Source organism: Taudactylus pleione, unplaced genomic scaffold (assembly GCF_031769625.1).
Source record: "Taudactylus pleione unplaced genomic scaffold, aTauple2 ptg000286l, whole genome shotgun sequence".
Lineage (NCBI taxonomy): Eukaryota > Metazoa > Chordata > Amphibia > Anura > Myobatrachidae > Taudactylus > Taudactylus pleione.
In genome coordinates this window covers 2,631,194-2,645,558 of record NW_028284688.1, presented here as the reverse complement: position 1 = coordinate 2,645,558, position 14,365 = coordinate 2,631,194, and positions in this window count along the sequence as shown.

Below are 14,365 nucleotides of genomic sequence, written 5' to 3'. Positions count from 1 at the left end.
ACTTTTTCAGATGCTGATTTATACATTAGCATTCAAGTAATTCTCCAGTATTCTACTATAATAATATAACACATTGAGGCATGGTACAGGTGTTAGTGTGACTCATAGAAAAGGTAATTGATTTCTGCCAGCAGCATATGTAGAAGAAGCTGTAACAAGGGGTTGGTCATTTGCGACTTGAGCTGACAAATTGCCTAAAAGGACATTGTGACCGGACGCCTTTCGTCTAGGCCAGCCCTGGTCATGGTTTAGCACTTTTGGACTCCCACTCACCGTCAGTGACCGCCTGTCTCTGACTCCACCCACTGCGCTGTGGGCATGTAATGATGCTGCCACCACCAAACTCTACCATCGGCATTTGGAACCACTTTTTACATTACCCTCAGGTTCCTACCACGGCACCTGGAACCACTTCTGCTGTATATGCGTTTGGCTAGATGCAGCCACACCACCTGATTGGTGTCGGCTGATTCCTCCTGATCCCTCGCAATGGACCAGGTCTGCATGGTAGCTTGGCAGAGGGCTTGAACTTGGAGGCACAGAGCTCTTACCCAGAACAGCCAGAGAATGGAATAGCATTTGGCGCAATTCTGATGGTCGCAGGATTGAGATACAATTGAAGTCAGGCAAGATGTTTATTGCTCCAAGTCTTGAAGAAGACTCGTCCTTCCAGATGAAGGGGTACATCACATACAAGAAATCTTATCAGGCAATTATTCTCTTCAAATAAGTTACAGGGTTGTACAATTTTACCAGGCACAAAGCCTCCTTTTATGCCACTCAGGGTACAGTGCCACAGGTGTAAGTCCACCCTGGGATCCTTCTAGCCAATCATGCTAGCTCACAAAATACAAATTAACAACATATTACATTTCAAAGGAGTCACTCAATATCCTCCTTCCTAATCCACCACCCAAACTTTAAACACAAACTGATTTATCATATATTATACTGTCTCCTAAAATGTTGATATAACATTTCACAGGAAATGGTAAATGACATTCATCCTTCCCAATGGAAGTATCAATCAGTTTGACATTCCCAACCTTAACACATTCAGTGACTTCCAAAAGGTTCTTAAAAACATATTGTCTTTTCAAAGGAAGTTCTGTAACTGAAGTATTTGGCTATATGACACTAGTCACACCTTTACGCAGAGGACTTCCAGTCAAGCCTATTCATCAGACCTCCTGCTAAGGGAATGACAATTAGCATCTAGTTTCCTGCAGCCACAGACACTGGTCATGTCATAAACAAATAGTGCATTTTCTCTACAAAACATACAAAAACATACATTTAAACCATGTAGTGCATAACCTATTAAATATATATTACTTCATGCACTAATGCATTGCAGATCAGGGGCAGTGCATTACAGCAATACATATATACTTTAGAAAGTGGGGTGGAAAGGGCATGCGCCAAATAGTGTATTAAATTTTAAACAAAAAGTGTCTATGCTCAAGTGATATTGTGCATAGCAGAAATATGTTCTTTAATGCTTATCTGAAAACCTTGTCAGCCAGATGCGATTACTGCTGTACCCGGATATCTGGTGGCACACAAGGGACTTTTAGTGGGCACTGCCAGCCTTACTTATATGGATCTTGGCAACTACCTTTGCAGATAAGCATTTTTATTCTTTATATCCTTGTGTTTTAATTGTGTCTGTATGTTTCCACCGCACTTTCCCCTACCATAAAGCCACCTGTGTTAAAATATACCACTGATGATGGTTCTTTCTTTGCTTTAAAAGACTACCATCCAAATACGTGGAACATTCTGTGGCGAGAGGAGAAGGGAGTACGGACAATAAAAGAACATACCTTTATATCCCTATACAAGACTCTATTTGGTACACACAATATTTAATAGCCATGTATTGTGTACTGGAATTACTACACTATATTCTCTCTCTCCTGTCTGGCTCCGTTATGAGCCTTCTTCATTAAAGGTCCCTTGTGTGGCACCAGATATCCAGGTACAGCAGTAATCACATCCGGCTGACAAGGTTTTTCAGACAAGCATTAAAGAACATATTTCTGATACGCACAATATCACTTGAATACACTATTTGGCGCATACCCTTTCCACCCCACTTTCTAGATCACATTTCATCTGACGGCCATTCAGATACATGGAAAGGACTGCTGCCTACTTTTATCAGAAGGTTTTAAATGTTTGAACCTCTACTTTACTACAAGACACCGACACCGTAATAAACATTCAGGGTAATATACCGAGTGCCATCCAGGAACTACTACTCCTACATATACTGTATACTTTAATACAGTTTATTATAAACCATGTGCAGTGTGCTTTACACTGTCCTTTTAAAATGGCGCAATGGCATGAGGGTAAATCCCCTCAATGCCTTGGCAGCAATTTTAATCACGTGTGGTTGGCCTTCGGCCACAGACATGTTTGCATCTTTCTTTAAATCTGTATCAAAAATTGTCAATAATATGTAATCAAACTGAGAAAAATCCCTGAAAAAGTCTCTTGGAGCTGAAACCTGTAGGGTGACCATTCACTGGACACACTCTGATAATATGAAATTGTGGATATTGACTCCAACAAAAGGGTGAACTGTACATGCTCAGATGTGGGATTATTTTATGGATCATTTTTTATGTATCATTCATTGATTGTAAATCTTATTTATTAATCTAAGTGCAAATGTTTAATAAAATAAATACCATTGTGCCTTATAAGGGTGTCATACAGTATATTATGTCAGTAATCTTTTAAAAGGACTATTTCATATACTGATTGTAATCATAAAGGTATACTTGGTAGAATTTTTTCACTTTTGAATATATTTAATCTAGAACAGCGCTCTCTTATAGACATTTCACTATATATATATATATATATATATATATATATATATATATATGGGATGAGCGGGTTCGTATTTCTGAAATCCAAACCCCCCCAAGCCCCCCCGATCTGAGTCTGGTTCGTGGCAGGCTCGAGTTTTCCCAACTGACTCGGATCTGAAATCGAGGCAAAACATCATCATCCCGCTTCCGGATGTCGCGGGTTTTGGATTCTATAAAAGGTCCCCACATCGGCGCCATTTCTCACTCTGGCTGTGGACAGTGAAAAGTGTGTTGTGCTGTGCTGCTGTTGTCCATAGGGGCTGTGTCCACTCCTCCAAAGTCCATAGGGGCTTGCTGGGCTGTGTTGTGCTGCTGTTGTCCATAGGGGCTGGCTGGACTGTGTTGTGCTGCTGTTGTCCATAGGGGCTGTGTCCACTCCAAAAGTTTATAGGGGCTGGCTGGGCTGTGTTGTGCAGTGTCCCATAAAGGCTGTAGTCCTAAAGGAGTTTTGTAGTGTTGTCCAGGGGGTTATCTGTCCATCAGGGGTGCTCCCCCAAGTGCAAAAAAAAAATATTTCTGTGTTTGTGAATTATGTGCACTATAGCTGCATGTGCATCAACAAATAAGCAGCACCAAGCATGCACCTGTGTTATAATTAAAGGACCTGTTGGCTCATCTCTTAAAGGGTGGTGTACCCCCAAAGTGCACTCCAAAAAAAAAATTCTTATTTTCTGTGTTTGTGAATTGTGTGGGCTGCAGCTGCACGTGCATCAACAAAGTTGCAGCACCAAGCGTGCACCTGTGTCATAAGTAAAGGCCCGGCTGGCTCATCTTTTAAATGGTGGTGTAACCCCCAAAGTGCACTCCAAAAAAATAAAAAAATATTATATTCTGTGTTTGTGTGCACCTTAGCCGTACATATATATCAATATAACATAAACTTTGTCCAATAAAAATAAAATAGGGAAAGATCAAGAACCACTTCCTCCTAGTGCTTATGCTGCTGCCACTAGTTATGACATAGACAATAAAATGCCATGAACGTCGTCTGCCAAGTCCAATGCCCAATGTCATAGAAAAGGACATATAAAATCCCAAATGACAAAGTTCAGGAAAATTACCATAAAAAAACATTTAAAACGTCAGAGGAGAAACGTAAACTTGCCAAAATGCCATTTACGACACGGAGTGGCAAAGAACGGCCAAGGTCTGTCCCTATGTTTATGACTAGTGTTTCAGCTTCACATGACGATGGAAGCCCTCCTACCGCTACAAAAATCAAATGAGTTAAGCTGGCAAAAGTACAGGAAAGAACTGTGCATTCTAAGAAGATATAACAAATCCCAAAGGAGCGTCCAAGTGTGGTGGCGGTTGCGATGCCTGACCTTCCCAACACTGGATGGGAAGACGTGGCTCTTTCCACCATTTGCACACCCTCTGCAAGTGCTGGAAGGAGCACCCACAGTCCATTTGCTGATATTCAAATTGAAGATGTCACTGTTGAAGTACAGCAGGATGAGGATACTGGTGTAGCTGGCGCTGAGGAGGAAGTTGATGATTCGGATTCTGATGGTGATGTGGTTTGTTTAAATGAGGCTCCGTGGGGGACAGTTGTTGTCTGTGGGATAAAAAAACCCATCACGGTCATGCATGGGCAGAAGAACAAACATTCCACCTCTTTGGTCTGGCAATATTTCTATCCAAATCTGGACAACAACTGTCTTGCCATATGTACCATGTAATGGTGAAATAAGTAGGGGTAGAGACATTAACCACCTAGAAACATCCTCTATTATACGTCACCTGCAGCGCGTTCATAAAAAATTACTGTCAAGTTCAGAAACTTTGGCTAAGACCGTAAGCAGTCCAGGGATACCTAAATCCCTTTGTCCTGTTGTATCCAAGCACCTGCAAACCACACCATCAGCTCCCTCCTCATCAATTTCCTCCTTAGTCAGGATCGGAAATAGTCCTGCAGGCCATGTCACTGGCATGACTGACTCTACTATCCTGGATTCCTCCGGAGGATACTGCATTGCTATGCCTACTGTTGCCTTTTCTGCTGTTGCAGCTGGGAGTCTTTCATCATCCCAGAGAGGAATTAGGAACACCACTACTTTTACTAAACAATGGACCATCTAACAGTCCTTAGTGAGGAGGATGAAGTACGACAGCAGTCATCCTGAAGCAAAACAGATAACTGCGGCCTTGACTGCTATGTTGGTGTTAGACATGCATCCGGTATCCGCTATTTGTGCAGTGGGATTTAGACAATTGATGGAGGTAGTGTGTCCCCGGTACCAAATCCCGTCTAGATTCCACTTCACTAGGCAGGCGATACCGAGAATCACTAGAAACATCAGAAAAAGTGTCCTCAGTATCCTAAAAAATGCAGTTGTACCCAATTTCCACTTAACCATGGACATGTGGACAATTGGAATAGGGCAGACTAAGGACTATATGACTGTGACAGCCCACTGGGTAGATGTATCGCCTTATGCAGCAACAACAGCAGCATCAACAGTAGCAGCAGCTTAGAAACACCAGCTCATTCCAAAGCAGGCTATGCTGTGTATCACCGGTTTCAGTAAGAGGCACACCGCCGACAATCTCTTTGAGAAACTGAGGGAAATCAATACCCAGTGGCTTACCCCACTTAGACTCTCCTGGGGATTTGTGATATCTGACAATGCCATCAATATTGTGTGGGCATGACATCTGGGCAAATTCCAGCACGTCCCATGTTTTGCTAACACAATAAATTTGGTGGTGCAGAATTTTCTGAAAAATGACAGAGGCATGCAGGAAACACTTTGGGTGGCCCAAAAATTTCTGGCCACTTTTGCCAGTCAGTGACTGCGTGCGAAGACTGGAGCACCAGCAAACACTCTTAAACCTGCCCCGCCTTCACCTGAAGCATGAGGTTGTGATGTGGTGGAACTCAACCCTCTATATGCTTCAGAGGATGGAGGTGCAGCAAAAGGCCATTCAAGCCTATACATCCACCTATGACATAGGCAAAGGAGGGTGTATGCACCTGACTAAAGCACAGTGGAGAATGATTTCCATGTTGTGCAAGGTTCTCCAGCCCTTCAAACTTGCCACACAAAGTCAGTTCAGACACTGCTAGCTTGAGTCAGGTCATTCCCCTCATCAGGCTTTTGCAGAAGCAGCTGGAGAAAGTGAAGGAGGAGCTAAGATGGAGCAATTCCGCTCGGCATGTGGGACTTGTAGATGAAGCCCTTCATTCGCTTTGCAAGGATTCGAGGGTGGTCAATCTGTTTAAATCAGACCACTACATTTTGGCCACCGTGCTCGATCCTAGGTTTAAAGCCTATGTGGTGTCTCTCTTTCCAGCTGACACAAGCCTGTAGAGGTGCAAAGACCTGTTGGTGAAAACACTGTCACTGAAGCAGAACGTGACACATCAACAGCTCCTTCTTCATTTTCTCCCGCTACTGGGGCTGCCAGGAAACAACTTAGGTATCCTAAGCAACCCACTGGCGGTGATGCAGGCAGGAACAAGTTTGGACATCTGGTCCGGACTGAAGGACCTGGCAACAATTTCTGACATGTCTACTGTCACTGCATATGATACTGTCACCATTGACAGAATGGTGGAGGATTACATCAGTGACAGCATTCAAGTAGGCATGTCAGACAGTCCGTACCTGTACTGGCAGCAAAAAGAGGCAATTTGGAGGCCCCTGTACAAACTGGCTCAATTTTACCTAAGTTGCCCCTCCCTCCAGTGTATACTCCAAAAGAGTGTTTAGTGCAGCCGGGAACCTTGTCAGCGAAAGGTGTAGAAGGCTGCTTCCACAAAATGATGAGATGTTCATCAAAATGAATTATCAATTCTTCCAGGGAGACCAGCCTCCAGAATGTACAGAGGGACCTGTGGTGGTGGATTCCAGTGGGGACGAATTAATACTCTGTGAGAATGAGGATGTACACAACACTGAAGAGGGTGAGGAATCGGAGGATGAGGAGAATGAGGATGACATCTTGCCTCCGTAGAGCTAGTTGTGCAGGGACAGATAAATTGCCAGCTTATTTAGTGGGGGCCCAAACGAACCAATCATTTCAGCCACAGTCATGTGGCAGACCCTGGCACTGAAATGATTGGTTTGCTAAAGTGTGCATGTCCTGTTTATACAACATAAGGGTGGGTGGGAGGGCCCAAGGACAATTCCATCTTGCACCTCTTTTATTTCTTTGCATTATGTACTCTTTGGGGCCAGTTTTTCAAACTGACATCCTGTCTGCCACTGCAGTGTCACTCCTAGATGGGCCATGTGTTTGTGCCGCCCACTTGTGTGACCTGGCATAGTCATCCAGCTACCTCGGTGCAACCTTTTGGACTAAAAACAATATTGTGAGGTGTTCAGAATAGACTGGTAATGAGTGGAAATTAATGTTATTGAGGTTAAGAATAGCATAGAGGCAGAAACACCCACAGATTCTTTGATTTTAGCTGTTTTTATGCTTTTTTTAAAAAAAAAATACAGATCCAAATCCCAAAACACGGAAGGATGTTTTTGGCAAAACCAATCCAGATCCAAAACACGAAGAAAGATCCAGATCCAAAACCAAAACACAAAAAGTGGCCGGTTCACACCTCTAATTATATATATATATATTTTAATAAGAATATAAGGCTGTCCCTTTATTATGAACACTCTCTGTGGGGTCTATTTACTAAGCAGTGTTAGGAGACAGAGGCCCTGATTCAGAGCCGGACGCTCTTTTAGAGCGCTCGCTCTGAATCAGTGCCCTCCCTCTCTTTTTTTATAGTGGCCTCCTGGCCGCTCGCATAGCTGTGGGTGACCACCCACAGCTATTTCTAGCGGCCAAAAAGATGGTTGCGATGGTCAAGACCATCGTGAACATCGGGCTTGTGACGAGACCATTGTGGTAGGGTCTCATCTGCCGCAAGCCCTGGAGTGCTTACGGCTCTATCAGAGCCGAAATCACTCCCACTGACATCACTCGTGATGTCAGTGGGACCGGCCCCAGATGGAGGCGTTCACATGGGAATGCTTCCGTTTGGGCAGCCACGCCCCCGGCATGCCCACCAAAGGGGGCATGCTGTCACTCACCATCGACAGCATGCCCCCTTTGTAGCGAGACTTATAGTGATGGCTTGCCCAGCGCTATCCGGGTCTCGCGCATGCGCACGATGGAGCTGTCTCCGTCATGCGCATGTGCACTGGGCGAACTTCGACCCACTTGCAAGCGCTCAGCGTTCATGAGTGGGTCTGAATCAGGCTCAGAGTGAATAGTGATAAGAAAGTGATAAGGTGCCAGCCAATCAGCTCCCAACTGTCATTTTTCAAAAACAGCCTGTGAGATGACAGTTGGGAGCTGATTGGCTGACACTTTCTCACTTTCTTATCACTTTTCACTCTGTCTCCTAACACTGCTTAGTAAATAGACCACTGTGTCTTTAAAAGACAGTCTAGAGAATGTCCAATACAAATTCTCTGTGGTGCCGTACTCCCAGAAACCACTTTTCCCAAAGAATCAAACTCTGTATAAAATTGGAAAATGCAGGAGGTGCACAATAGTGAAGTAAAGGTATTCTTGGTAGAATTTTTTCACTTTTGGCTATCTTAAATCTAGAACAGCGCCCTCTTATAGACATTTCAAATTTTCTATATATATATACTAGTTCCATTGGGTTGGCACTCCCTCCACTTGGTGAAAAAAGACTGTGGTGCCAGCAAAGAAAACTTCAATAATATACATCCATTATTAGTGGCACTCATAGGATTTCTAAAGAAGGAATCAAATTACACACAGTATATTCAACATTTCAGGTTTATTCCAACCTTTCATCAGGAATAACAAACAATAAATCCCTCTTACCTTAAAGAGCCCAAATGATTAATGAGATGCCAGGATTACCACCAGCTCCATTGGCAAGCACCTGCAGGACTTCCGGTGTGTATCCGGAACAAGCATCCCCGGAACCACCTCCATTGCTAAGGTTACCCCACAGCCTCTCCAAACATCAATTCCCCGAGGTGTGTATAGACAATCTAGCAAAACAAATGTATACCAAAATAGAAAAAGACATTTAAACAATTGCACATATTAGGATGTTACACCACAATAGCAAATAGCACAATCATAATACTTCAACAGCACAGCAGTGTGGTGATATGTCGTCATTATCCTTAAAATAAAATGATCAATGTTAGAGAGTCTGGGAACAATCTATATATTCATAGTACCTAAATCTCATAGTTATTAAAGATCCCACCATGTCTCCAAAGGCTATATTATAATTACAGGGACCAATCAAATCAAAGAGTATATATTACATATTACATTATAGATACAAATATTGCAACATCTAATTACTAAGTACAAGAGTCAGATATGCTTCACAAGACCACATTAAATGTCAGATGGTCATTCAAGCCTCTAGGCTTAACAGTGTCCAACATAAAAATCCATATGGACTCAATCTGCAGAAGTTTCTTGTGTCTATCACCTCCCCAAGGATCATCATGTATGTGATCTATAATCATTTGTTTAAAACTAGACAAGCTATGTTTTTGTCTTGTTATATGTTGCTCTAATGGTTTACCACCCAGAGCTTCCCTAATTGCAGACCTATGTAGAGCCATGTGTTCTCTGAAAGGCATTTGACCATATAAATCACATAACTGCTCAAGCAAGTCAGTGCAAATCTAATAGTATAGCATCTCCCGGTATGTGGGTTGTAGAAATATTTCCCAGCTGTCATATGTCTGCACGTCGTGCATCCTGTGCACTTATAACATCCACCTGCTTTAGTCACACCAGGTGTTCTGGCTTTCATAAGATTGGTTACATCTGTTTTGACAAGCCATTCCTGCCCCTTTTCAAACAAGACATAACCTCCATTTGTTTAAGATCATGCAGATCTCTATCCATCTGGATAATAGGCAAGAGTGAATGCGTTACTTTTTCTATAGATTGATGGTAAGTATTGAATTATCTCACCCAGTGTAGTTTATTACTCTACTCCTTAGATGTTGAATTATTCAATAACTCACTACTTGTTACTCTTTCTACTCTCCCTACTGATTATTCAAGGATTATAATGTAGAGTATTAGGTACAGTTAACGGGATGAGCAATGGGGTCATATGTGGCCCCCACTTATGGAAACTCATACATGTTTAGTTTTGAACAAGAAGTTAGGAATAAGATCCTCTTTTATTCTAGGTTTATTGATGATGTCATTCTTTTTTGGTCAGGTGGTTATAATGATTTTGTGACACTTATGGAGAAGATTAATGGCATGGAATGCCCTATAAAATTTACATACGACCTTAGTATGGAGAAAATTGTATACTTGGATGTTAGTATTTCCATACAAGACAATAAATTAAATACAGAAATGTATACTAATCCAACGGGCCAAAATACCTTATTACTCTCAAATAGCCACCACCCAGAAGCCATGAAAATAAGTCTCCCATATTAGCAATTACTAAGGGTAAAAAGGATTACGAGTGACAAAATTAGCATTGGGTTTAAAAGATATAACTAATACATTTAGAGAGAGTGGATACTCTGTTAAAATCCTTGAAAAATCAGTAGGGAGAGTAGGAACAGTAACAAGAAGTGAGTTATTGAATAAATCAATGTCTAAGGAGAAGAGCAATAAACTACACTGGGTGAGAAAATTCAATACTTCCCATCAATCTATAGCAAAAGTAATGCATTCACTCTTGCCTATTATCCAGAGGGATAGAGATCTATGTGATCTTAAACAAATGGAGATTATGTCTTGTTTGATAAGGGGCAGGAATATAAAAGACTGGCTTGTAAAAAACAGATGTAACCGATCTTATGAAAGCCAGAACACCTAGTGTGACTAAAGCAGGTGGATGTTATAAGTGCACAGGATGCACGACGTGCAGACATATGACAGCTGGGAAATATTTCTACCACCCGCATACCGGGAGATGCTATACTATTAGATTTGCACTGACTTGCATGAGCAGTTATGTGTTTTATATGTTCAAATGCCCGTGCGGCCTTTTTTACTTAGGTAAGACCATGCGCACTTTCAGAGAGTGCATGGTTCTACATATGTCTGCTATTAGGGCAGCTCTGGGTGGTAAAGCATCAGAGCAACCTATAGCAAGACACTTTGCAGAACAAAAACATAGCTTGTCTAGCTTTAAACATATGATTATAGATCACATACCTGATAATCCTCAGGGAAATGATAGGCACAAGAAACTTCTGCAGATTGAGTCCAAATGGATTTTTATGTTGGACACTGTTAAGCCTAGAGGCTTGAATGACTATCTGACATTTAATGTGTTCTTGTGAAGTATATCTGACTCTTGTACTTAGTAATTAGATGTTGCAATATTTGTATCTATAATGTAATATATAATATATACTCTTTGATTTGATTGGTCCCTGTAATTATAATATAGCCTTTGGAGACATGGTGGGATATTTAATATTTATGAGATTTAGGTATTATGAATATATAGATTGTTCACAGTCTCTGTAACATTGATCATTTTACATTAAGGATAATGATGACATATCACCACACTGCTGTGCTGTTAAAGTAATATGATTGTGCTATTTGCTATTGTGGTGTAACATCCTAATATGTGCAACTGTTTAAATGTCTTTTTCTTTGATGGTATACATTTTTTTTTGCTTGACTGTCTATTCACACGGGGAATTGATGTTTGGAGACACTGTGGGGTAGCCTTAGCAACGGAGGTGGTGCCGGGGACCATTGTTCTGGATACACACCGGAAGTCCTGTAGGTGCTTGCCGACGGAGCTGCTGTTAATCCTGGTGCCTCATTATTCATTTGGGCTATATAGGGTAACATTTTTATAGGTTAAGATGGATTTATTGTTTGTTATTCCTGATGAAGGGTTGGAATAAACCTGAAACATTGAACATACTGTGTGTGATTTGATTCATTCTTTGGAAATATGATGTGTGCCGCTGCTAATGGATGTATATATATATATATATATATATAAATGTCAGTAAACCAGCACTCCACACATAGCTTAAGTATACTTGCCCTGGTAAGTTAAAATCAGATTTATACTGAAACAATATTAAATGTGTGATACATTGCTAAATCACGATAAAAGCATAGGAGGTAGAATGATTTAAAGTGCCTTTATTAAATTATTATCTGTAATAATAGATGATTTGAAAAGACTTTCTTAGAGCAGTGCTACAGTATATGAAAATCACTAGCAAAATGGTGCATAATACTGTAGCCAGAACAGTGTAATTATAAAAATATGTCCATAAGAATAAGTGGTCTACAGTAAGATGGTGCCAGACATTTAAATAATAATTTTAGGGATTATTAAATCATGATTATATATTGTCTTATGAAGGTTGGTGCTTATAAGTGTACTGTAGTCTGAATGCACTCATATAAGTGAATAAAATTATATATTGATTGTTGTACTGTATGAATATAATATGGGCTCAGGTAATATAGAGACCAATTTATAGTATAGGGGTCTCCTTAAAAATGGTGTCCACAAAGTGAGGACATTTCCTTAATAATAGGCATTCCAATGTTATCCTGCCATTGCAGGTATAGTAAGTAGGACTTGAACACTGGATAATTGAAATCATGTGACCTGATGGAACACTATTAAAGCACAGAGATAGAAAACCACACCCCACTGAAGAAGTCCGATTGGATGAAACACATCTGGGCGTGGTTATGACACATTTAGGAAGGTGTGTGGATGGACATCAGGGATACCGGCTCAAGCCTTGTGATCGGATCATTCCACCTCCTAAGCTTTTACTGTTATATAGCAATGTATCACACATGGTTTATGTGAGTGGTTTTAATCTTGTTTCAGTAAAAATCTGAATTTTAACTATTGTGCACCTTCTGCATTTTCTTTTACATATACAGTATTATATATATATATATATATATATATATATATATATATATATATATATATATATATTTATACACAGAGAGACAGAGAGAGAAAGAGAGAGCGAGAAAGAGCATTTCAATTCAATTTTTCTTTTTAAGAGAACTTGGACGCTACTTCACTGTGACAGCATCTCATATACAATTTGGTCACATCCCTTGAGTGCTGCCCGCATTCTATACATGCTTACTATTACATTGGCAAGGCACCTGTGCTACATTTTCTATATTGTGGACGAGTGCTATCCACAATACTGCAGTGTAAAGATACTGATATATATTTGGGAAGCAAACATACACAAAACAAAATCACAACAGCCTGTTTGCCTTGCAGTATTAGTTTGCAGTGCTACTATGTCTGATAAATACATAGTAGCCTATATGAACTGCAGCGCACTGGATTGCAGTTATTGTTGCTAACAAGTGTGTAGTTTGTCTAACAAACACACATACACATTGAGAAGATGCCCGCAGCCAGTCACCCTTCCCACCTACTCCCCATCTACCTAATGCTACAACTCTATTTGTCCTCCTAATCAGGGGTGTATCTATAATGGGTGCAGGGTGTGTAGGGCACATGGGCCCCCTGATCCAGGGGGGCCAACACCGCACACCCTGCACCCATAGGTAATTATACTTACCTCTCCGCTGATTCCTGAAGTGCTGCTCCGCAGCACCGGATCAGCGCTGTAGTGCAGCAAACACTCACTGGGAAAATGGCTGTGGCCATTTTCCCAGTGATCTGCACATGCTCAGAAAAGATGTCCCCGGGAAAGTGGGCGTGGGCACCATTTTCCATAGAACCACGCATGCACTGTAGATTCTGGCATGAAGCCAGAATCTACAGCGCTCAGCACCACTGAACCACAGTCAGAGAGGAGGGGGCCCAAACAGAAGCTGCACATGGGCCCTCTCCTCTCTTAAAATGCCCCTGCTCCTGATGGCATATTTTAAGACCAACTAAAGCCCACACCCTCTCCCTACAGTCAGGGCCAGCTCTACCATTATGCAGCTTTAGGCTATTATCTTGGGAGCACACTTGAGTCTGCCTATCAAGAAGGTCTCAGAGAGGCATCTTTGTTGCACTTAATACAGGTGGTGGCTGTGAAACTTTTAAGATGCTAGCTCCACACTTTCTCCTGAAGGCTGAAAAGTGGGTATTGGTACGTGTGTGGGGGGCAGTAGTATGAAGCTTTGCCTAGAGTGAATAGAAACCTTTACCAGCCCTGCATACACTCTATATGTGAAATGGCACCTGATCACAAGGAATGGACTGTTATATGCAATCCAAAACACATGCGATCTGAAGTTTCCAGAAAAATTACTTTTTTCCTCACTCTGAGATCTGTGCTTGGAGGATAACCTCAGCTTGGAAACAGATTCTCTCTGAACTCCTAAATTAATCCATCCCTTTTTATTAAACATTAAATTGTAAATAATGTCAATAAAAAAACTGTATGTATTAAACAATTTGTGTCCACATCAATATATTATATTTTTATCACTAATGCACTCTAGACAGCATTCTTATGATAATCATAATACCCTAGGAGGCTCCAGTACAGATAATATCCAGAGAC